Here is a 26,808-nt window from a genome sequence, read left to right on the forward strand (position 1 = left end):
GAGATTACCAGTGAAGGATATTGTCTCTAATACCATACTCACCTGGGCCCATAAACATACACACCTTAAACTGGTAATCTATTTCTCCTGCCTATCAGTGGGTTTATAATTTATACCTGAACATCATAACACCAATTCCTTGTCACTTTTACTTATTTTAATCACTTAGGTGATTGGATCTGGCTGTTAGAATAATAGGTAGTATGACAATTCACCTTATCATAAATAACCACAAACTCTGGAAAGTTTTAAACACTTTATCTATGCAATATTTTGTGAGTCAGGTACCAAAATAGAGCGACCAAAGACTTTTCAAGTAGGAAAATAATGATCAAAGCATAAATCTTTAGAGACTTAGTAAAATTTCTAGACATTGGTACCTGGGAAAGGTGGAAAAGGGAAACAGTACAAGGACATACCACACAGATTTATATTTACCTAGAATGGTGCGAGGACCAACCCCTGACCAAGGGCTGGAAAGAAAGGGATCCCGACTAATCAGGAGCCAACAGGTCAGGACAGGTGCAAGACAGCACAAGTAACCTTCGCGAAGTGCAGCGCCAGCGTCACACCCCTTTCTGTAGCTACTCTCGTTCCCCTTCTCTAGGACAGAGTCTTCTCCTTCAGCGAAACCCCCAATTCTTCTTTCAGAGTGCTCGACCAGCCCTCTGAGGTCTGCAGCATCCCCGATTCTTCTTCCGCATATGTTGGGTCAGTGACAGGCCTGTGACAAGTCGGGCAATCTAACTGACTAAGCCTACCTTAGTTATACCATTTCCAGGGCATGTACCACCCCCAATGTTGCAAATTTGTGTATTCCCTTTATTTGATTGGTCAGTAAGACGGGGAGTGGTCATCACACCATACCAGTTTGAAGTCATTTTCCCTTATTTTAGTTAAGCTAGATTCCCGCCCATAATTTTATTTTCCCATGTCTTTTATTGCACCCAGCAACATTTATTTCATTTAATGAACAATGTTTAAAAATTTGCAGTTCTTCTTTCCCTCTCCGGGTCAAGGGGTGAGTTTCCCAGGCGCATCGCTGGTAAAGTGAGACTTGGCAGGGGTTCAATGCCAATGACTTCAAGGCTTGCAAAGTTTCAGTGCGCTTGCACCGCGAATTAAAGATGGTGAATATAGTCACTCATCAGGCCCAAATATGAGCTGTCAATAAAGTCAAAGAGAGACATTAGAATGCAAAAATAAATGAATGCACTGTATACCACTTATTTCTACTCTAATCCCGTTATTTTACTTTAACTATAGCATTAAGAATTAACAAGAAACACAAGGTTTTAGTTTAAGCATAAGCATGTGCATTAGCATGTGAGGTTTGAAAGCAGCCAGATTAGGTGCTACTGCGCAGCTGCAAAGAATTCCCACCAAAAGCAAAGGCGTCATACTACATAGATGCAGTAGACGCATGCGCAGATTTCACGCGTTTTTAGCTGCCATTTTAGGACACTCGGGTTACTGATTAGTAAACACCTATGCAAGCTTCCCCTACATAAAACAAATGTTGTGTGGTACAATTATTAGTATTTACAAAACATGTTGGTTAATTCGTTGCATGGTGGTGCTGCCTAACCGGTGTCGGAGCTGCATTCAATGCCTGACCGGTCTCCAGATGGGTAGGACGCTTTTCAAAAACTGCTGTTTTTAACTTTGCACAGAGGATACATTTTAAGTTGCTCGTTTTAAAATTGTATTTGTGTACTGTTGATTGCAGGGTAATTTACACTTTGCATCTCTTGAGTGGGCGGTCATATTGGGAACTCGGAGGGTAGCGGCCCAGTCGTCACAAGCGGCCTATTTAGGATGCATGCTGACGCGGACGCGCTGTGCTGCCTAACCGGTGTCGGAGCTGCATTCAATGCCCGACCGGTCTTCAGATGGTTAGGACGCTTTTAAAAAACTGCAGTTTTTAACTTTGCACAGAGGATACATTTTAAGTTGCTCATTTTAAAATTGTATTTGTGTACTGTTGATTGCAGGGTAATTTGCACATTACATCTCTTGAGTGGGCGGCCATATTGGGAACTCGGAGGGTAGTGGTCCAGTCGTCACACACTGCATATTTCGGAGGCATGCTGACGTGGACACAGCGGACGCGGGCAGCAGGCACGCCTAAGGCAAGTCTGTCTACGCCTGTACGCGCTCGGACCGGGCTCAGGTCCAGGCCCCCTGATCGTGTGACCCCAGATACCATGATATATACAAAACAGGAGCTCATGGGATTAAAGCCTGAAGGGGGTTCAATACGATGCTCAAGGTTTGGCTGGGAGCCAGAATATATTCGCCCATCAGGGGTATGCGGTAACTGTGGCTCGCAGCTACCTATTTTCCTTGATCAACCTGCCTGCGGCCCCCACATAGGCTCTTCCAAAGACAACAGACCCACCATTAAATGTGTACTTTTTAATTCCAGGTCCCTGGTCAAACACAGCACAGAATGTGCACTACTCTTAGACAAATTCAACATTAAAATAGCATTTTTCACAGAATCCTGGACAGATCAAGCCTCTGGCCCGGACCTAGCGAAGGTTACTCTCCCAGGTTTTTCCTGTTACCTCTGAGGAAAGGCGGGGGCTTAGCGGTTATTTATCACAACTCACTGAACCTTATTTTCCACTCCGCTTCCAACACTTTCTGCAAGGCACTCTCCATTAACCTCAACACTAAGCATCATAATATCTTACATACTACTCTACTTCCCTCCAAGTCCTAGAATTGGGTTTTTAGAGACCATAGGCACTCTACTTGAAGATGGAATGTGCTTAGATTCTTTCACTGTACTGGGGATTTTAACTTTTATCTTGAGGAATCTAATGATCTAGACACCACTAGCCTGGACAGAATAATGGAAGCAGGAGAACTTAAGCAGTTGGTAGTAGGTCCTACACATCGTAAAGGGCACTCTTTGGACGGGATATACTCTAATAACTGTGACTTGTCTTGCGTAGAAGTACTTCCCCTTGCTTGGTCAGACCATAGTGCCATTATATTTGGGCTCAAGGAGTTATCAGCTCCGAAATCTAAAACAATGCCATTAAAGATGCTGGAAAAAGACCATGGAAAGACTTAGAGGGGTTACAACTAGAGGAGAAACTGAAGAGTACCCTACCCCCACCTCCTCTAGAGATCGACAAAGCCGCTAAGTCTTACACAGACTGGATAGATAAAGCCTGTAAAAAACTGGCTCCAATAAAAAAGTGGACCTCCAAGCGAGCCAAACCCTCGGCCCCCTGGTATTCAGACAAGCTTAAACTTCAGAAACTGGCCTGCAAAAGACTTGAACAGGTATGGAGGAGAGGGTATAACAGCAAAGACAAAGATAACTATAGGCACAGCCTTAAACTTTACAAAGATTTACTGCCGGAAACAAAAAAGATTTTCTTTTCTAATTAAATCCTCCAAGCTAGGTTCAACCCCAAAGAACTTTTTAAAACTGTGACAAAATTAGCTTCTCCGAACATCCCTAAGAGTGCAAGTAGCCCAGAATTGTGCAAAAATATGGCCACCTTCTTCCGACAAAAAGTGGAAGGCATATTCTCCACATTCACCCCCCAGCAGAAGGAAGAAGGATTAGATCCACCAGAAACAGACCAGTTAGAACTCAATTCTGGACAAGTCTTTGATCATTTTATACCGTTAGGAATAGAAGAAACTACTAAACTCTTGAGCTCCACGCATTCGGGATCCACTACGGACCCTTGCCCAGTTCCGATTTTAAAATCCATTCCGGGAGTCATATGCTCTGTTCTAAACCCTTTGATCAATGTCATATGTGCCACTGGGATCTTTCCCAAAGATTGGAAGAAGGCTTCAATTCTCCCTCTACTAAAAAAACCTACATTTGACCCCACAGACCCTGGTAGCTATCGGCCAATTTTGCGGCTTCCACTGCCTGCACAAATCATAAAAAAGGCTATGAACATTCAGCTTAGCACTTTCTTCCAAATCAGTAATATATTTGATCCAACTCAATATGGCTTCAGAGCAGAACACAGCATGGAACTGGCCTAAATCCAATCGCTAGAAGAGGTAAGAGAGGCTTTGGATTGCGGAGGGAAGGCTTTACTGATAATGTTAGATTTGTCAGCTGCCTTTGACACGGTCCATCGCAAGGTTTTGATGGACGTCTGTCTAGGGTAGGGGTACGAGGGGTCGCCTGGAAACTCCTGCAATCCTTTCTATCTGAAAGATCACAAACGGTAGACCTGGACAATAACAAATCCCAGCCGTTCAGCCTTCCTTGTGGGGTCCCCCAGGGGTCATCATTGAGCCCTACGCTTTTTAACATTTACGTGATATCCTTGGCGGCCCTGATTAGATCTTTCGGTTTCCAGTTGACCTTGATGCTGATGACACCCAACTAGTGCTATCCCTCAAAGACAGAAATGAAAAAGAAAATGGAGCATGCTTTTATGACTGCATGAAGGCCATAGCAGGATGGATGTCGACAAATTGCTTAAAACTAAATGCCAGCAAAACTGAGGTTATTGTATTTGGAAATAATCCTCATGTAAGGACACCGGACTGGTGGCCAGCAGACCTAAGGAACCATCCTACCCCTACTCTGAAAGTAAAACATTTAGGGGTTACAGTAGACAAAAGACTGACCTTCAGTGATCATATAAGTTCAGTTGTATCTACTTGCTTCCTGATACTGTGAATTCTAAGGAAAATAAAACCCTATCTTACTTCAGGACAGTGGTCACAGTACTTGTAATGGCACGACTGGACTACTGCAACAGCATCTATCTGAATACCCAAAATCAGTTTATCAATAGGCTTCAGATAGCTCAAAACGCAGCAGCCAGGCTGTTGTCAGGCATACCCAAATTTGTCTCTGTAAAACAATAATTAACCTGGTTACACTGGCTTCCTGTGAAACAAAGGGTTCACTTTAAGGCCCTCTGCATAGCCTATAAGGCCCCCAATGGAACTGGCCCAGACCATTTGAGGCAAAGGTTCAAATGGTATGCTCCCGCCAGGACCCTTCAGTCCACAGGAGCAAAAAATGTCCAAATCCCCACCTTTAAAAAAACAGCTGGGGAGGCAGGAGTTTTATTACCTGCACATCCAAGACCTGGAAGGACCTGCCGTTCCACCTGAGGAATGCTGCAGATCTCCTTTCCTTTAGAAAAGGTATGAAGACCTGGCTGCTCACTCACAGACCTTCCCCGACTAATGTCAGGCAGTGCAAAGCGCCAGGACACCTAAGGGTAATCGCACGCTTTTACAAATGCAACTAACATAACATAACATAACATGTTATTTCTAGAGGATTGAATCCGAGCAAGTTTCTTTACGTATGAAACCTTGCTCCATCAATCTCCTCTTTGATGTCATTCTATGCCATCACTAATTTCTAGAACCTGATGCCAACTTTAGCAGTTTCCCAATTCAATTTCTTCTATTACTTTAGAGTTTCCTCATTATCTTTTCCTTTGGAAACCTTTCATTCTTTTGTAAATATTCCCCTTTAGTTCTTCTAGTTGAATTTCATTGTATTTTCTCTTCTTTCCCTTTTCATTCACTGCATACCATGTTCTGTTTCTGCAGGATTTGCACCAAATCATTATCATCAAAACGAATAGGGCTATTCCCATTATTGGCATCAGTATTCGACCTACAATACTTCTTCCAACATTAGAAAACCAACTACCTACAGAGGAGAGTCCATCAGTAATCATCATATCTTCCAATCTCGATACTTTTGTCAGGTATGTAGGTGCAACAATGTTGCGCCTTTAACAATTTACAGACTCCGCCCTCTTTTGCCAATAATATATCAAGAGCAAGTCGATTTTGCAAAACCGTAGATCTTATCGCAACTAATTCGATATTGATCAATAAGAATCCTCCAGCAGTGTCAGTCGATCAACTATTGTAGACAATTTACAGATTCTTTGCGTATTCAGAATTAGTCCCACTGAAGGTATCAATGCACTAAATATATCACCTACAATTTCTGAAAAACTAGCTCTTTTGAGTTGTGTTAGTCCATTATTGTCTTCATTGCTTCCAGTGATTTTTTTCACACGGTATACCTTTGGGAATACTATTACGAAGTAGCAACTCCCATACCAATGATCAAGCAGCTTAAAATAAGCGTTGTTCCCACAAATATAATAGACTCCAGGAAATACTGGATCAGTTCCCCCTTTTAGTCCCCAACCCCCAAATATCAAGAAATTTGTATTCACATTCACTGGAACCAATGAATACATTGTTATACTCTGTTTTTAACCTATGGAGACAGATTTTCCCCTTCTTTTCAGGATCCAGGGGCATAGCAGCATGACTCTGGCCAGTTGCAATAAAATCTTCACTCTCAGCCCACTTAGGTATCTGAGGTTCCGGTTCAGTAGCCCTTCTATGGAAATCCTGTCTCCTTCTCTCTACTAAATTCAAAAATATCTTTTCATCTTCATGTAACCTACATGTTAGTTTATCTTGATGGGCTTCAGCTATATCTATTGTTTTCATTGTTAGAAAGTATTCACTCATAAACTGTGAATCTCTACTGCTAAGGAGAGGGTGCATGTTTCTGCGTAAAGGAATTTCAGAAAAAATCACATCTATGTTAGAATGATAATACTGTAATTTTCCAGTTCTATAAAACAAACAAGCTAAAATACTACATGAAATATGATATGTCAATAGTAAATGATGATAGGTCACTCCTGCTACTGATGTAGGTAATGTCATACAGACGTAGCATTCACTAACTTCCATAGTTTCTACATAATGTACTAACAGATTAGCAAAAACATTTAAATCTGTCTCATTTCTATTTATACTGTGGTGTAAATCTGTCTCAACTGGTGCTTCTAATTCTACTCTACCTTGCTTAAGGTTAGCTACCTTTCCATGTGTACTAGCGTCATTCTGTTTACTTGCGGTTATTAAATAAGGTATTGCTATTGTCAATCCTAGCCATGCTATGAGCACTATCAATATACTACATACGCATATTCTACAACAAGTCTTTATGCAATTTCTTTTCAGGTTTCCATTAGCTCTATTATCAGCCATTTCTGACTAAGGAGAATTAATCCCCTCTTTGAAAATCTTTCACAATATATAGAATGTGAACTAAATTTTCAAGTTGGTCTCACTTCTTCATCAATTTGATCAGCAATCAATTCTTCATCACTGTCCTCACTTATTTCTAGGTTCTCGAAATCTTCAAGAATTACATATGTCCATTCGGCACCTTTATTATTCAGTATTTTCAAACGTGGCTTCTCCTTTTTGGTTTCTCTGTTGATGGTCCAGGCTGGCCTGTTATTTCATCTACTTGGTCTGGTTCTTCATTTATGGTTTTAAGGCGATATTTCAGTCTCTCGATAACACCAGGCCAAGTATCACCTTTTCTGAGTCTTTTAGCAGGCACTGTGCTTTAATTTTCTTCAAATGCTCTTTTGTTTTCGTTTTGCTGTGGCACACTTTGTTTATTTTCGTCCTCAGTTTTCCTCTCTATCTGACCTTGTCCAGGGCTTATTATCTTTGCCGTTTCTGCCTGGATGAGTTCTTCTACACTAGTCTGACCCTGTTCAGGATTTCGCTTGCTTTGACTTTGTTCTCCGTCTTCTTTACCTATCTGGTCCTGCTCAGGTCTTATAAGTCCTTGATTGTCTTCTGCCTGTGCGTTTTCTCTAATATCTATATGTCCCTCCTCAGACTCGGGAGTGCTGTTTCTACTTTCTTCAGTCTCAGTGTATTGCTCTTTCCTTATCTGGTCCTCTTCGGATTTCATATTGGCTTTTGTTTCAGTGATCAGAGTGTGTTCTTCTATTCTTGTCTCATTCTCACTAACATTCTGACTATCTAAATACGTTTGGCTTCTTGTTCTTACTGTTACTTCAGGTATGTCTGCTATTGGGATCCAATCGCCTTGTGCTCGGTTGTTCATCAGCTACTTCAGGATCCGACTCTTGCGATCCTTCAGCTGTACAACCTTCAGACTCTGCTCCGTCAGGTTCAGTCACTCTTTTGGTATGGCTGGCATGAATACAATTAGGTATACTTGCACACTGTACAGCTGTGGTGGTGACCAGTATGACTTGATGCGGTGTTCCCCACCTTGGCGCTAGGCATGATTCTCGGGTGTGATCTTTTATCACTACCCAATCACCTGGATTCAAATAATGTGCTTGAGTTGACTGTCTGGTCACAGCGTCTTCCCCAACCTGGTGAGAGATAGAACGCACTTGATCAGCCAATTCTTTGCAATACTCCAATACCAAATCATCAGATATATTTAACAGCTTGTGTCCTGGCACACATGCTTGCCGCATTTCCCTTCCCATGAGTATATCATGGGGACTCAAGCCTGTATTTTTGTCTGGTATGCTTCTGAGTCCAATCAGGACAAGAGGTAAAGCAACAGGCCACTCCAATGGGGTGGATTCACACACCTTTCCCAGTCTTGATTTTATTGTGCCTTTAAGTTGTTCTACCACTCCATAAGTCTCTGGGTGGTATGCACAGTGCAGCTTTTGCTCAATTTTGAATGCTTCGCAAATTAATTGAATTATTTCATTATTAAAATGAGACCCTCGGTCTGATTCAAGTGTTACTGGAAATCCAAGTTCAAGTTCAAAAAACGTTATTTCGGACGAAGCGGCCTTAAAGCACACATTCATAAAACTTACATTAACCCCTTCGACGATGCTGACGGAGCGGTTCCGTCATCAGCGTTGGTTGGGCTGTGCTGGTGACGGAACCGCTCCGTCATCGGCACAGCCCTCGGGGGGAGCGCTGGCGCTCCCCCCCTGGGGCATCGATGTTCTTCATTTTAGCAGGGGTGGCAGCGGAAGACTTTCTGCTGCCACCCCCTGCCCCCCCCACGCTTCCAGGTGACGTCAGCGCGCACAGCGCTGGACGCGCTGGACGCGCTGGAAGCCATTTGTTTCCAGCACGTCCAGCTACAAGGTAGGTTTTGTGCTCTCCGGTGGGGCGGGGGGCTCGTTTCTCGATGCCCTGAGGCATCGGAGGGGGGAGGAAACAATGTTTCCTCTTCCCTGATTTCCCAATGCAGGGCATTTCTGGTGCAGGATCGCGAACAGCGTCGCGATCCTGCACCAGAAATGCCCCCACTAGACACCAGGGATGTTTTTCTTGGCATAGGAAGCAACCCCTTGGGCAAGGGTCGCTTCCTTGGGGTGCAATTTTGGTTTCAGACTTTTCTGGGGCAGATTGGGACTATTTTTCCCGAATCTGGACCCTGGGGGGGGGGGGGGGGTTGGGTAGAAAAGCCCACTAGATACCAGGGATTGTTCTTTTTTTATAAAGGAAGTGACCACTTGGGTACGGGTCGCTTCCTAGGGGCAAACCATTTTTTTTAGACTTTTCTGCCCCCCCTGGGGGCAGATCGGCCGTTTTTTGGGCCTAATCTGGACCCAGGGGGGGGGTAGAAAAGCCCACTAGACACCAGGGATTGTTCTTTTTTTATATAGGAAGCAACCCCTTGGGCAAGGGTTGCTTCCAGGGGGCTAAATCATTTTTTTAGACTTTTCTTCCCCCACTGGGGGCAGATCGCCAGTTTTTTGGGCCGAATCTGGACCGGGGGGGGGGGTAGATTAGCCCACTAGACACCAGGGATTAGTTTTTTATATAAAGGAAGCGACCCCTTGGGCAAGGGTCGCTTCCAGGGGGCAATATAAATATTTTAGACTGTTCTGCCCCCCCCCCCCGGGGAGTAGATCGGCTGTTTTTTTACCGTTTCTGGACCCAGGGGGGTAGAAAAGCCCACTAGACAACAGGGATTTTTTTTTGTATAGGAAGCAACCCCTTGGCCAAGGGTCGCTTCCTTGGGCCCTTATGTTTTCAAAAATATGTTCTGCCCCCTCTGGGGGCAGATTAGTGTCTTAGTTTGGCCTTTCTGCCCTCTGGAGGGTTGCTTCCAGGGGGATCACATTTAAAAAGATTTATATTCTGCCCCCATGGGGACAGACACCCCATTTGTGACATACCCTGTTACATAGCCTGTTGTAATGTGTATTGTTTTTGTTTCTTCTAATGTGTATTGTTTTATTTTCTCTTTAGATTGTTGCAGTGTGCGGTTCCGTTACTGGTGGTTCTGCTGTTCTGCTGTTTGTGTAGTTGCATGTGTTTGGTAAGAGACCTTTTTTGTTCAATTTTAATGTAATTGGTTTTTTTGCAAAGTGTGTAATAATACGAGTATGTTTGGTTTCTGTTTTTTGTGATTGTAAAACATGTTTTACATTTGTTCTTGATGTGTACTTCTGCAGATGTAAGTTTTTTTTTCTTCTTTCTAGTGGGATATCGTTGCCTATTGGCTGTGTCTTTGCAGAGTAGGTGCTGGTGAGTGTAGCTGTCTTTTACTTACTTTGCACAGAGTTGGGGTTGTTGAGTTGTTTGTGCAGACTCCTTTCTTAGTAAGGATAATGGCTAGCCGTCGGGTTACTGCTCAGCAAGTTGTTGGAATGCTTTTTGATTCTTCCTCTGACCATGGTCCAGAGACTGACTCTGATTCTGAGGCAGAGGTGGGAGGTGAAGATTCAGGTAGTGAGTTTTCTCTACACATGACTTCATCTGATGATGAAGATACTCTGAGTGCAGATGAAGATACTTTTGGTGTGGATGAAGTGCCAAGGGGAACGCTGGGTGGTAGGACATTTGAGCTGGCACGAAGATCCCACGCAAAAATTTATGGAAACGTGTTTTTTTTACCTAATTTTAGGGTTTGCAGGGAATTCTGGGTAGGAAAACGTTGAGGGACCCACGCATGCCATACCTCCCTGGACTCCCCCGGGTGTCTAGTTTTCAGAACTGTTTGGGTTTGGTTGTTTCCAAAGATGGCCGCCGAGCCCCGGGCCAAAACCTCAGGTGCCCCCCCCCAAAAATAAGGTAGTTTTGCTATAGTTTATTTTTAAGTATCCACCGTACGATTTGGGCCTTTTTCTGTTGCAGCCACTATGCCTACCCACGCAAGTGAGGTGCCATTTTTTTCGGGAGACCTGGGGGAACGCGGGGTGGGTGGAAATTTGTTGATCCACGCAGATTCCAGAACTTTCCACCACAGAAATTTGAGAAAAATGCGTTTTTTTGTAAATTTTTCAGCTTTGCAAGGGATTCTGGGTAACAGAACCTAGTGGGAGGCAGTTGAGTCACCCATCCTGCGTTCCCCTGGGTGTCTAGTTTTCAAAAATGTATAGGTTTGCTAGGTTTCCCTAGGTGCCGGCAGAGCTAGGGTTCAAAAACGAAAGGTAGGCACTTTGCCAAAAAAGAACCCGTTTTCGGGGGGCGCTAGAGGGCGCACTGCGGGATGGCTGCCTTGTAAAGCAGCTCAGCCGTACAGACTGTAAAACGCGGAATTACGGCGGTAAACCGATAGTGCCAACAATGCTGTGCACATAGACTGCTGAGGGAACACGAAGCGCCTCCTTGGATGTTGGCGAGATGCATTAACGCAAGCGGCACAAGTGGAAAATGCCGATGGACTCTGCCGACCGGCCTGAAATGTCAGCGGGTAAGATGGCGGCTGCCCGGCACTGCATTGAAGCTCCCCACCGCGCCGCGAGTGTCCTTCTGGACAAATTTGGCTCATAAGGACTAAACCAGTAGGCACTCAACTCAATGTCCCATTGCCAAAGCTGCCACCACTAGCTGTGGACATATGTATGCTGTAATTGCCCAAGCGCGAGCTCGAGGCAGTTATACCAACATGGAGGCGGATGGACACTGACTCGGAACGTCTGGTGATGCAAACCCGGGCAGTGCAGAATACGCTTGCTAAATTGGTAATGTGACACGCGCTCAGCTGACATTTGAGCCTCAGAGCTGCTGAAGGGGAAGATTAAATTCCACTGCAACACCTGAATAACATAAACTGCTGAACACCTATCACTGCACCAAGATGGCGGCGCCCGCGCGTGTGACAAACTCGGAAAACGGCCGGGACTGATCACCGATGCTGCATCTACTCACAGATTTCACTTAAATTACATTGTGTAGTAAAAGCCCACTTCGTATAATACTACGACTGGCCACATAAGAAGCGGATATCCTATGGCACACCTACCAACAACCCACATTAAGGACATCTACACTCCCGCGCTTGCTGTGTGATGACGTTACTCATGCTGCGCATGGTAGCCTCCATTTTAAGAAACTAAGTTTGGTAAGCGATAAACACACAGCTCGCCCTTGCCAGAAGTGGTTCTAACAGTCGCATACAAATTGCAAGGAAGCATCTGCAAGGGAAGATTCGTACATCCACGAGGCATTGGCACGATAACGTATCTACTGGGTAGCATCTACTGCGCACACCTTATCAGGCGGTACGTGGTCGGAGGACGCACTGGCGGCATATCAGATAAGTGCCACTTCACCTCTCCATGGAAAAGAAGTGTGCCTGAACAGATGCCCGCAGGATTAAATGCCACATTAAGCGTGTGTGTGTAAGCCGATAAATTCAATGTGCAGCACTTCGGCTAGACGGCACTGCTTGAGTAGATTGTGAATAACGATCTGTGTCTGACTCTGGAGCAAAAGGAGGCGAAGTGTGGTCCCACTTGCCACGCATTCCCCCGAGAGTAGGGAAAATGGGGAAGCCTGAAAAACAACAACCAAAACTCACGTTTGAGCCACGGCGGTCGGTGAGAGGACCGACCACCTCTGGGACGGAGACACGGGTGCGGAAGGTGGCGCTGAGCATATCATGGAAGCCATCTTGACAGCGGACATAGGAGAGGCAAGATGGCGGCCGCGATGCGCGGCTGAGTGGCAGCAGTCCGTAGCGGGCATGGACCCATAAGTTATTCTGCCTCAGAGTGGATATTCAGTAACCTATGTGGGAACCCTCGGGGGTGAACAAATGATTACGCACCGGTTGATGCTGCCGTCTGTCCTGCTCCAGAAGATCGTGGATACAAAAAACAATGTCCCAATAGGTAAAAGTAATATAGTCAATTATTCAAGCATGCACATCGCATTGCCAGCAGGGAAGAAAAGGAGAACACTCATTTTGTTTTTAGAACAAGATATTAAATCATCTTCTTTTATAGTTAACATTTATGGTCGGTAATATACAGTTAAGGCAGCACTGCATAAATTAAATTGAATGACAACCATAAAAAACTTGGTGCTCTAGAAAAAGTGACTGTGGTGATAGTGGCGACGCAAGTGCAAAAGTGAACAGCATGAACGGCGCACTGTGACTCAGGTGCAGATAATATACAGTGAGTGGTTCAAATCATGTGACTGGGTGATATCACAGATTAAAATAATTTATTTCCTTTGTATGAACCACAATTGGAGGAGTACGCCTATTAATAAGCTGTGGAGTCGACGGCGTTTCGATCCATGTAAATCGGGATCGTCATCAGGGCAGGGTTGTCCAACTTGGGGCGTGCAGCAAGGGAATGAGAGGGTATCAGGCGAGTGAAAAGGGGGGGGGGCGGAGGAGGGGGCGGCAGGTGGGGTGGTGCTAAAATTAGGAGGGTGAGGAAAAGGAACAATTATTACCTGGAGATTACCGATGTATTGAGCGACGGAGGGAGGTCATCAGAGTTGTTTCCAAACCTGCGTGGGGGCACTGTAATGGGAAACGAGGGAAACATGGCTATACATGCATAGAAACACAGACTAATTGGGTAAGTAAGACAACTGTCGAACGGACTTCACTACCGGCCCCTCCCCAAAGATCCTTTGGAAGATATTCGCATTAAAATACAAAATATCACCACCGAAGCCAGAGACCGGGATATCATTACCAAAAAAGAATTTGAGTTTCTCAACAACCCCAGCCCTCATACACCGGTACTATACGTCTTGCCCAAGATTCGTAAGAACAGCCAACAACCACCAGGCAGACCCATTGTTTCCGGCTGTGGATCCATACTAGATCCCCTGGGCAAATACGTGGACTCAATAATCAAGGAATTTGTCCCAGTAACAGACACCTACATTCGGGACACCATGGACCTGATCAACACGATAGAGGACTTACCATTTGACACCAGTACTCAAGTTATGGCAGGATTGGATATCGAGTCTCTCTATACCAACATTCCCCATGACGAGGGACTACAAGTAATCCAGACTCTCCTCATGTCTAGACCTCTACCTACACGCATCCCTACTGACTTCATAATGAATCTACTCCGAATAGCACTTCAAAACAACTATTTCCTATATCGGGATAAATTCTATCTTCAAATCAAAGGAGTCTCAATGGGAGCTTGTTTTGCTCCAAACTTCGCTATCCTGTTTGTACATAACCTTGAGAAATCCTTGATCTTGACACTAATTAATCCCTTCTTCCAACAGATGTATCTGTGGCGAAGATATATAGACGATGTGCTGCTACTGTGGAATGGTACGTCTATAACCCTTGGTCCCTTTATCACCTGGCTCAACCAATGCCAAGAACATCTGAAGTTTACGAGTGAATGTAGAAATAACGATCTTCCATTCCTGGACGTAACAATTCGTGCTGAAGAGGGACTTCTCGGCACTACCTTGTACAGAAAACCCACTGAGAAGAACACCTTACTTCTCTACTTCAGTTACCATCCTCGCAGCCTACGCGACGGATTGCCTTACGGCCAGTTCTTGCGGATACGCCGTAACTGCAAATGGCGAAAAGACTTCTTCAAAGAAGCAGACGTCCTATGCCAAAAGCTGATACACCGAGGCTACCCCAGACGTTTGGTAACCAGATCCAAAAAAAGAGCCTGGTATTGCCATCGAGACCATCTTCTTACTACTCAGCCCAAGAAATCCATGACCAGGATTCCATTCGTCTCCAAATTTAGTCCCCATAGCAACAAGGTCAGTACCATCATCAAAAAGAACTGGTCCCTTCTTCGCCCATTTGAACATTTTCAGGAAGCCCCTTTACTCTCTTATCAGCGAGGTGACAATTTGGCGAGCCACCTGGTGCATGCCATCACCTGGCCCAAATCCGCTGAAAAGAAAAATACTATAACAGCAGCATGGGGCCTTGACCCTATTGTGGGACACTACAAATGCCAAAATTGCAGCGTATGCAGCCTAACATTAAATACCAAGGAATTCAAATACAACGGACGCTCACACACACTGAAAATTCACATTAACTGCAGATCGCATAATGTTATTTATGCAATCAGATGCCCATGTGATCTCTTGTACATCGGCCAAACAACACAGATGATAAAGGATCGTATTATTCAGCACAAAAGCAGGATCAACTGTAAAACATTGACAGCACCTCTAGTGGTACATTATCTAGAACTGGGACACTCAGACACAGACATTGTATGGCAAGTGGTCGAGAAACCCACCGTTCCGATTCGAGGTGGGAATATTAAATCCTTACTGAATAAAGCAGAATGTAAATGGATGACCCTCTGTGACTCGATCAGCAATGGCCTTAACACTATCGATGAGTGGAACAGTACGGTTAGTACGTAAACTAATTTACTATCCCTGCTAACCACCTCCCTGATACTGGTAACCGCACTGTCTCTCTTACATGGTCAGCACAGGGTATGACTTGCTACTTCCATGTACATGATGTCACATGCTCACCATGGTTATTGTTATCACTACAAAACTGTAAACAATGATGACACACTCCGAATGTTGTACATAATTTGCTAATATCCTTGCAAACCCCCCCGCCCCCCCCCCCCCTCCCCCCCCGTTACTGGTCTACTTTACAGGGCCAGTTCAGGACATGACTTGTTACTTTTTATTGACCCTCATTGTTATCAAATTTGTATAATGTAACATTCCCACCATGTAGATCGGTTTCTCCACTATAGTATTTTTACTATTAACAATGATGAAACGCTCCAAATGTTGTACCTATACACTGCCTATGTAATTCTCTATCCATCCATCAGTATGAATCGTGTACCTCCATGTCATAATTCATTGCTGTGTTAGGATGCTATTATCAGTGTACTTAGGTATTTTCACCATGTATAATTACGTGTATTAACATACATTAGTTTTGCAATTATTCATCCCTTCCTTTAGTAACCATATCGAGCGCCCGATTCGCCTCCAGTCACCCTTCCCTTTCCATGGTCTCACGCTTTGGGTCCGTCCCAGTTTCAACTACGCCCCCCATCCTAGCCGTCATCCATACTGATCCTCCCTAGGCCCCGCCTAGACGCGGAAGTTACCACCGGCTCACTAGCGATCGCGTCCACCAGTCCGTAGGATCTGTTCCTGCGCGGCATGAGATAACTAAGGTTAGTAAGCCCGAGTTTTCCTCTCCTATGCTGTGCCCTTGACCTCTCACCAATCGGATGTTCACATTAATAACTGCCCGATCCCCCTTCCTTCGTAGGATTCGTGCCGAAGTACGGCGAACTAAACTCGGCCATCTGGTGCACCCTGTGAGCCGTCATCCATACCGATCCTCCTCAGGCCCCGCCTAGACGCGGATTTTACCACCGCCTCACTAGTGATCGTATCCATCAGACTGCAGGATCTGTTCCTGAGCGGCACAAGATAACTAAGGTTAGTAAGCCCGAGCACTCCACTCCTATGCTGCGCCCATGTCCTCTCACCGATCGGATGGTCACATTATTAATTGCCCGATTCCCCTTCCTTCACAGGACTCGTGCCGATTCCCGACTAACTAAACTCGGCCATCTGGTGCCCCCTGCTGGTCAGTAACACGAGTTGCCTTACTTACCCAATTAGTCTTTGTTTCTATGCATGTATAGCCATGTTTCCCTCGTTTCCCTTTACAGTGCCCCCACGCAGGTTTGGAAACAACTCTGATGACCTCCCTTCGACGCGCAATACATCGGTAATCTCCAGGTAATAATTGTTCCTTTTCCTCACCCTCCTAATTTTAGCACCACCCCACCTGCCGCCCCCTCCTCCGCCAACCCCCCCCCCCCTTTTCACTCGCCTGATACCCTCTCATTCCCTTGCAGCACCCCCCAAGTTGGACAACCCTGTCCTGATGACAATCCCGATTTACATGGATCGAAACGCCGTAGACTCCACAGCTTATTAATAGGCGTACTCCTCCAATTGTGGTTCATACAAAGGAAATAAATTATTTTAATCTGTGATATCACCCGGTCACATGATTTGAACCACTCACTGTATATTATCTGCACCTGAGTCACAGTGCGCCGTTCATGCTGTTCACTTTTGCACTTGCGTCGCCACTATTACCACAGTCACTTTTTCTAGAGCACCAAGTTTTTTATGGTTGTCATGCAATTTAATTTATGCAGTGCTGCCTTAACTGTATATTACCGACCATAAATGTTAACTATAAAAGAAGATGATTTAATAACTTGTTCTAAAAACAAAATGAGTGTTCTCCTTTTCTTCCCTGCTGGCAATGCGATGCGCATGCTTGAATAATTGACTATATTACTTTTACCTATTGCGACATTGTTTTTTGTATATACTTTCATTACCCAGTCTCAATTGGGTATATGGGTCACACTCCTGTAATCCTTTACCAGAAGATCGTGGAGGCGGGAGTCTCAGTCCGCCTGGAGTCGGGTAACACGGAAGGAGTTCGCGGAGTCAGTGGGCGGAGCGGACCCGGCGTGCTCACGATCATCCTCAGCAGTGGAGAGAAGTGGTGTTACCGACCCGAGAGGACCGAGCGGGGCAAAGTATACTGTTCCAGGGCAATACAGCGTGTGTGTAGGACGGCCCCAAAAGTTAATGCCGGCGGGAAGGCTGCCAACAAGAAAAAGAATGCCGGCGAAATCATGAGCGCTCCTGTAACAACTGAGGACAACTCCGGTCATGTTGCGGAGCCAGCGGGAAAAATGAAGGCTTTGACATTAGCTCAAGCTCAACCCCCGGCGAAGGAAGCCAGGCTACCAGCGGTCAGGACCCGCCAAACCACCACTAATACCGCAAATATCAGCATAGCAGAGATGTTCATCCGCGGCGGTAAGGAGAAAGGGGGGAAAGCTCCTGAAACTGAGACTTTTAGAGGTCGGCACACCTGGGGGTGAGATCATGTTGGAGGATCGGAATGATTTTGGATGCAATGGAGTTGGCCTTACAGCCCAAAAAGTTATCGGTGGGTCTGGTCCCACTGTCATAGACTTAACCACGGCACTGATCGGGGGTGCCTCTGATATACCCCCAGATGTACCCCCAGATGAAAGTGACATTCAGGGAGATATTGCCGCTGCTAACCCTGGCCCAGCTTATGTAATATTAACGGAACGCCTGGAGGGTATGGGAGGTAGTGGTTTTAAAGACTTTGCTACAACTAAGGTCAATCCCGGTTTAATCAGTACCTCGACCACTGGCATTACCTCTATTGAGGAGACGGTTGTCCCTAGCAACATAGAGAGCGAGAAGACCCCCAGTGAGTGCTTCCACTCTGTGGCCGAAGAAGCAGACTGGTCTGAAGATGATGTGGAGCACAGCTCAGACATAGATGGAAGTAACCCAGAGTCAGAGAGTGATCCGGAGGAGGACCTCCCGGGAACGGCTGAGAAACCAGGGACTTCCTTTAAAAATAATGATCAGAAGGGGTTGGCTTGGGATCATTCACCTACTACTTTGCTTCAAGGATCCCTTAATCATGATCCGGACCACGAGTTCACCCAACGGTCAATATTAGAGGCAATTCACCAGGAAATAATCGCGCATCGGGAGGAAACCAGGCAGGACAATCGTAAGTCCCAAGCAGCTATGAGGAAGATAAAGAGCGTTGTGAGGAAACTCTCAAAGGCCTGTGCGACGGTGGACGATAGGGTGTCGAACCTTGAAGAAAGAGTGGTTTCCACAGAGGCTGAATCTGCTGCTGCTACCAGTAAGGTGGAATCGTATGGTGCTCAAGCCCAGGACATACAGTGGAAGTTGGAGGACCTCGAAAATAGGCTCAGGAGAAATAACCTAAGGGTTTTGGGGATCCCGGAAGGCTCGGAGGGAGGGGATGTGAGAGTCTTTATTGTTAAATTGTTTGCACAAGCATTCCCTGAATTGGCTAGTTGGAGCTGGGAGTTAGAAATTCAGCGGGCACACAGAACCCCGTTCAGGATAAACCGAAACCCAAGGGAAGGAGACAAACCCAGGGCAATTTTGATATTTTTGGGGAACTTCATTTTGCGGCAGGCCATAGCGGAAAAGGCTAGACCTGACGCTAAGAGGACAAGCGAGGGGCTATCATTTTTTGTCAGACCTGGTTTCTGCCATGTTACGGTCGAAAGGCGTTGGAGGTTACGCCAACTGATTAAGCCCTTTCAGGACAAGAAAATACAGGTCTACCTTATAAACCCGGCCCAGCTCAAAGTAATCCATCATGGGAAGACATTGTATTTTTCGTCAGAAATCAAGGCGCAGGAATTCTTGGATTCCATATAACTCTAATTTGAATTGTTTTCTTTTTTGTGGTGGGTCTGGGTAGGCAGATAGCTAGATATCAGGATGTACTTAGATGTTATTTATACATGAAAGGATATGACGCTAGTAGTTGTACACAGCGTAAGGTGGCGGTAATGGATGGGAGTCCTTAAGGGCAAGGCAATGTATGGAATTGCTAAGTGTCTGCCATTTGTTATTTTCTTTTTGTTTGTAAACATGGGCTCTGAGGCTAAGGCCATTAAGCAGTATATATTGAGTCCTCGCTACGACGCTGCACCCATCACATGCACAGACCTAGTCTGAGCACCTCACAGAAGAGGGTGGGCGGTCAAGGGGCTTGGGTGGTGGGGGGGCAGGGGCTGCAAGGGGGGAGTGGGGGGGGGCTGGGTTGGGGGGGAGTAAATGCAAAAGAAGAGAGCACGTGTCACTAATCCACAGACAAATTCAATTGAAAATTTGGGAAAAAAGCGGTTTTGTAATTATGTATCCAATATGTTTTTCTGTCGTTTGAGAAGTTGGCGATGTTTGGTCCAGGAGTATGCCTAAGCTTAAGATTGACTCCATTAATATCAGTGGGTTGAATGACTGGAAGAAGAGGGGTAGATTTGAGGAATACCTTAAAACAACAGGTATAGACATCCTTGGGTTACAAGAGACCCACTTGCCATGGAAGAAAAAGCATTGGCTTAATCTAAAAGGGTTTGAAATTCTGTCATGCTCTTCTCAAACGTCTACTACAAGGGGGGTAGCTATCATTGGGACGGTGGGCCTGGGAGGCGTTAAGCGCTGCAAGGCGGACGCCCTTGGCAGGTGGGCCGTATGTGAAATGAATCTGGGATTTACTGTCTGTTCAATATATGGGGCCAATACGGACGATCCTGAGACTTTTGATCTTATAGAGAAGGAATTGACAGATTGGCCAGCTCCAATAGTAGTTTGCGGGGATTTCAATATATCAGCCGACTTCGCTAGTGGTACCCCATATACTGGACGTAAGCCCCGGGTATACAGAGCTATATTCTCGTTGTTGCAGTCACATGGGCTGAGAGATGTCTGGGGTAATAAAGAAGCAGGGGATACTGGGTTCACCTACTTTTCACACAAATACTCTTAATTAGACTACTTTTTGGTATCAGCTACTGAATTGAACAAGGTTAAAATCTCCAAACTCCCAATGATAATGTCCGATCATAACCCTCTGGTAAAGACAATGGATGTCAATCGACCTATGAAAGGACCTAGACCTTGGACTTTTGATAGAAAATTACTAACTGACAGTGTCTACATAGAACACATTAAAAACTGGTCTCAGGCCTTTTTTGATGCCAATAGATATAGTGCCTCTCGTAATGCAGTTTGGGACAGTTATAAAGCAGGGTTAAGGGGGGAGACCATTAGCTATACTAACAGGCTGTGGAAAAGGATTAATTTAGAAAGGGAGCAATTACTGAACAAATTGAGTGAGGCAGAAGGGCAGCACCGAAGGGATATCTGTCAGGGGCGGCAAGGATTGGAAAGCCTCGAGAGGATTAACACTATTAAAGCGGAAATACAGAACCAACTGGCTAAAAAATCAGCGGCAGAATATCATACACAGAGAACCAGGCTATACGAAACAGGGGAACAGGCCGGGAGGGCACTAGCGCTGCGTATTAGGCAGGTCACGTCAAAAAATGTAATAACGCAAATAGAAGAACAGGGGCGAGTATATGAGGAGCCATCTGAGATTCTGGAGGTTTTTAGAAGGTATTATCAAGATCTATACCAGGAGGAGGCGGTGACAGATGCCCCAACTACAAACTGGGGAAGTACGGGTGTAAGATTGGGCCAGGGAGAGGGGGACGCTTTTGAACAGGTTATCACCATGGATGAGGTAATAGTAGCTCTACAAATTTTGGCAATAGGAAAGGCGGCGGGCCCGGATGGGTTACCACTTGAAATATATAAGTGCTTACGGGAGGAAATATCCCCACTCCTTCTAGATCTGCTTAATGGGATTATGAATACTGGCAAAATACCGGAGTCATGGATGAGCACCAACATCGTGGTGTTTCACAAAAAAGGTAAACCCAAAGAAAATTCAGGCTCCTATAGGCCTATCTCCCTGATAAACGCTGATAACAAGCTGTATGCTAAGATCTTGGCCACCCGCATTGGGAGGATCATCGGGGCCCTGGTTTCACCCTGGCAGCACGGGTTCATCCCGGGGAGAGGTACGACGGATCACATCAGAAGAGCGATTACCGTGTTTGATATCTGTGCTGCCGGGGGGGGAGGGGGCCGCGATGGTCCTCCTCGATGCGGAAAAGGCCTTTGACCGGGTAAGGGGGTCATTTCTGTGGAAAGTGCTGGAGGAGAGGGGATTCGGTCCAAGGTTTCGACAGGCTATTCAGGCAATGTATTCCACTCCTACGGCTAGGATTCAGTTGATGGGGGGGGAGTTCAGAGAAAATTAGCATAACGAGGGGGACTCGGCAGGGTTGCCCATGTTCCCCTATTCTATTTGCGCTGTATATCGACCCATTAATAACTCAAATAATGAGCAATACGGCGATAAAACCTGTAGTCACAAAAGGCTTTCAAACAAAACTGCTCGCATATGCTGATGACCTAGCCGTCATTACTATCGACCCGGAGTCTGCTATGAGGGAAATAGTGACTATTACAAGTCTGTTTGGGAGACATTCAGGATATCGACTAAATGAGGCAAAGACCCAAGTTTTGTGCTCCAAGAATATAACTAAACTGGATGCTAGGTATGTTAATTCGGTGGTGTACCTCGGTATAACACTTGACTCACAACCAGGGAATATAATTAGGGATAATTTTACACCGCTTCTGAAATCAATGGAACAGGATTTAAAAAGGATGGATACACTACATTTATCGATAATAGGTAGGGCCAATGTCATTAAAATGACTATGTTTCCCAAGATTTTGTATAAATTCAGATCCATCCCATTTAAAATTAGAAGACACACTTATAAAGGAAATTGAAGCCATTTTTATGAAATTCCTATGGCAATACGGCAAGATCAGAAGATCAAATAGGTTCATGGCTCTACCTCAGGAAAGGGGAGGTTTAGGATTGCCAAATCTCAGGAATTATCACTGGTCCTGTCTCCTAACAGAAATGGCAATACTTTTTGATTGGGGCGGGGGGGCAGGATGTGGGTCAAGATGATATTCCTTCCATATTTCAGCTGGCATTGGGTAATGAAGCATTTGGGGAACTCCTGAGGAGAACTGAAAAAAGGTACTATAAGAAAACATGATATAAACTGCTCGAAGGCATAGTGGGGGTTGGGCATCAGTGCAGAAAGTAATGGGAGTTCCTAGGTATAATCATCATACTCCTCTTTGGAATTCTGGACTTTTTCCAAACTTGTGTAAGGATGGATCCTGGAGACATTGGGAGCATCAAGGTATTGTTACACTCGGGCAAATAATGGTGAAGGATGTTTGTAGGACACTGGAGGATTTAAGGATGCGATACTCACTACAGGAAGGGCAAGAATATAAATATCTTCAGGTGGTTAATACAATTAGATCAGTAAGACCCCGCATAATTTTGGAAAAAAGGAGTGCACTTCTGGACTATCTGAAGGGGGGGGGGGGCGTAGAATTAAGGGACTTTACAAGATACTCATGGAAGGATCCCCAGATGATATGGTCAAGACTGAGGCAGCTTGGGCCATGAAATTGGGGGACCCAGAGACTGACCTGGATAGAGCCCTTTCATTCGATAAAAGATTCTTGCGCTCCTCTAATCTAGGAGCCCAGCATTTTAAAACTTTATTTAATTTATATTACACGCCCTCTAAGTTATTTGATTGGGGGAAGAGGTTGGATAGTGATTGCCCTAGGTGTGGTAAAGGACCAGCGGACATAGTACATATGTTTTACGGGTGCGAGAAACTGGAGCTAATCAAAACTGAGATTGCGGCCTTTTTAGAGGGGCTGCCACATGCTAAAATAAATCTATCCCCAACATTACTGATTATTGGCTGTGATATTAAATTAAATCTAAGGATTGAGGAGGAAGCTTTAGTTTTTATAGCAGTAGCTGTACTTCGAATATTAATTTCAGCCGCCTGGAAAGATACAGAGGCCCCAACATTTCAAATGTGGCTATGTAGGCTCCTCGGTATCCATAATATCGAGGGAGCCTTATATGAACTCAAGGGCTTAAAAACAAGAGAGTTGGGACTACGGCTCTGGGCACCAGTGGCCGCTTGGAGGGCGGCAAGGATGCGGGGTCAGGCTAGTGCGATGTCAATTGTTTAGTTTCAGGCTTCCCGTACTGCATGTTAAACCTCCTCTGGACCAATACTTTTTGTAGTTCCCCCTTATGCAGAACTATGAGTGCCGGCACACGAATATTGAGAATGGTCACCATTTAATCAATTAGAGCTTTTTCTTTCTGTTCTTTCTTTTTTTTTATACATTATTGGTAGATACTGATGTACCCGGGGCCGTTATTAATGTACATTGGATTCTGTATTTTGCATTTTGCATCTTGAATGAATTATATTGTGTTGTATAACATGTGTGCACGAACTCTCACAAAAATAAAAAATAAAATAAAAAAAAGGAAGCCATCTTGACAGCAATACAAACTAGCCTCCAAGACATAAACGGCAAGCTGGATCATCTCACTTGTCGAGTAGACACAATGGCGATAAAGCTAGACAAGCAGGGCGACAGACTGGATGAGGCTGAGAAACGGATATCAACTATAGAGGATGAAACACGAGTAAGCGCCGCGAAAAGTTGAGAAAAGGAAAAACTGCTGGAAATACTTAGAAACAAGACTGAAGTTTTGGAAGCGCGTTCAAGACGCAACAACGTTCGCATAGCAGGCATACCGGAAACTACCAACACCGGGAAGATGGAAAAATATATAGAAGATATGTGCAAGTCAATCTTTGGATCTGAGCAGTTGTCACCCATATTTATAGTGGAACATGCCCACCGCTCCCTGGCGCCCAAACCTCCGGTTGGAGCAACTCCTCGGCCTGTGGTAGCCAGGATTCTGAATTATAGGGACCGGGATGACATTTTACGGATGGCCCGGGAAAAGAAGGACATTGAATATCAAGGCAGCCGTCTGGAGTTTTACCCGGATCACACGTACGCGGTGCAACAGGCAAGGAAGGAATTCAATACCGTGAAATCAAAATTGCGCACTTTACAAATTGATTACGCGATGCTATATCCAGCCCGGCTCAAAGTCAACTGGAGAGGGAAGACAACAATACTTCCTACGCCGAAAGCCGCCAATGAGTTCAACAAGAAAATTCATGAGCAGAGGAAACAACAAACCCAAGAAGACCGAGAACAGAACTCTGAATGAAGACAGAATACTGAAATTGTATACCAGATGTATCTTGAAATGCCACTACAAGGTAAGATGGACAGAGGTGCAGAGGACAAAGCAAATGCAGTGGCACAAGACTGTATAATACACGATTCGGTAAGTCACGGCGATGGATCTGTAAGACTTACCAGGCGGTTCTGAATAGTGGCAAGACACTGTGACATTTAGGTGTACAATATTAAAGTCTACACCAGGACATATTGAAGGGTGTTTGTCCCCGAGGAACCATAATAAGATATCACAGATGTGCCCACAGACTGACATACCTCCCATGCTAAAACTTCTTATTTGCCGCCACCTGCATATGTACAGAAGAGTAGCAGATGATCAGAAACAACACTGTTTCACTAAAGAGCCAGGTTTGAGATAGCCAGGGGTGAAGATCTGGAAAGTAAACCTTCCAGTCTATTAACTATGTCTGATTGCTGTATGGGAAATATTGCAAGTAGCAGTTCACATGTTTGCCGCTGGTAAGACCACATGCTGAGACCTATAAGCGGGGATGGGACACAGTCACACTGGCGACGGAACATGGAGGGGGATATATGGTATATTGCGGGGCAGCCAGGAATGCAAAAATAGGAAACAAGGTGTATGAACTGTTCAATTTGCTATTGTTGGCCTAGGAATATGGGATCTCTGATTAGAGAGGAGGAAATCTTTCAGGTGTTAATATCTACTAAGGCAGTCTACTAATGTTCAACTTATAAGACTAGACCAATAGGCACTATCTAGCAATATGGGATAGTCCGTCCACATCCATTAACTTGGATGGAGATGTGTGTACTCGGCGAGCCTCCACATGGGAGCTCCCTGACCTGAATTCGAGTTATGGAAAGTTCTATGTTTGGGTATGGCGGCGGCAGGATTGGGCTGCTGTTGTGGGAGGGGGGAGGGGGGAAGGGGACTGTTAAGTTGATGAAACCGAAGCACTTGAGAAGCATTGCTACACTTTGGACAGCACACGTTGTAAGGAATATATATTTAAGGTACGAAGGACAGCGACAGAGAGGCATGACGATGTCTGATGATATTACATTGCAGTACACTCAATCAGGTACATCATCTGGTGGTAACACTCGGCATGGCAGATAAAACAAAGTTAAACATGATAACACGGAACATACGTGGCTTCACTAACCCTAAAAAAATACGGTAGGTTTTTGCTAGCATTGATAGATGGCATGGAGATATCATTATGTTACAAGAGACCCACCTGGCACCATATGCCTCTAAAAAAATAGGCACACGCTGGGCAGAAGCGGTATACTATGCTGCGTACTCTTCCTACTCCAGGGGAGTGTCAATCATGATTAAAAAGGGGACGAATTTTTGAGTAAAAAACTAGGTAATTGATAGAGAGGGCAGGTACATATTGCTAAAAGGGATACTAGGGGGACAAAGAGTGACACTACTAAACACGTATGGTCCAAACACTGATGATCCAGACTTTTTTCATGCACTATGGAGACATTTACAGGAGGATCTAGATAGGACAATATTTTGGGGGGGAGACTTTAATCTGGCTTTAAATGATCGACTGGACAGCTCTGGATTAACCATAGAACATCATACTAAGGCACGGACCAAAGTGCTAGAAATACTGTCTGACAAGCAATTATATGATATTTGGAGAGTGAAACACCCCACGGCACAAATATCCACACACATGTCTGCAGCTAATAATAGCTGGTCAAGAATAGACTACTGGCTAGGGTCTGAGAAGGCACTGTTATGGACCAAAACAATACAACACCCCCCGAAGACATTGTCGGACCATAACCCAGTGGTGTTAACATTGCAAATCCCGCAATATATACCACCCCCTTACAGTTGGAGGTTCAATGCAACTGCACTCATGGACAGGACATATGCTGACACATTAACCCGAGCAAACACAGATTATTTCATAAATAATGGGAAGCCTTCAAGGCGACCATAACAGGGGTCTGTATCAGCACGACAACTGGCATTCTACGTTATATACGGTCACAGTGAACACGTTGTGAAAAACGACTACAAGACCTAGAAACTACATACAACAGTACACAGGAAGCGACTATACTGACCGATATTAGGTACTACAGGTTACA

At 45.0% G+C, this 26,808-nt stretch overlaps 1 protein-coding gene and 1 long non-coding RNA gene across 5 annotated transcripts in view; one reads left to right on the forward strand and one right to left on the reverse strand.

Moving 5' to 3' along the window:
- Positions 1 to 26,808, reverse strand: part of LOC144791749 (disintegrin and metalloproteinase domain-containing protein 28-like) — a 3,662,699-nt gene that overhangs the window by 3,153,722 nt on the left and 482,169 nt on the right. The gene's annotated exons all lie outside the window — the stretch shown is intronic.
- The window catches only part of LOC144791065 (uncharacterized), a 53,917-nt gene continuing 37,412 nt past the window's right edge, over positions 10,304 to 26,808 (forward strand). The window contains exon 1 of the long non-coding RNA XR_013602290.1: positions 10,304 to 10,338. This is a non-coding gene — a long non-coding RNA (uncharacterized LOC144791065). The remainder of the gene's footprint in view (positions 10,339 to 26,808) is intronic.

The sequence above is a fragment of the Lissotriton helveticus genome, chromosome 11 (genome assembly GCF_964261635.1).
Source record: "Lissotriton helveticus chromosome 11, aLisHel1.1, whole genome shotgun sequence".
Classification (NCBI taxonomy): domain Eukaryota; kingdom Metazoa; phylum Chordata; class Amphibia; order Caudata; family Salamandridae; genus Lissotriton; species Lissotriton helveticus.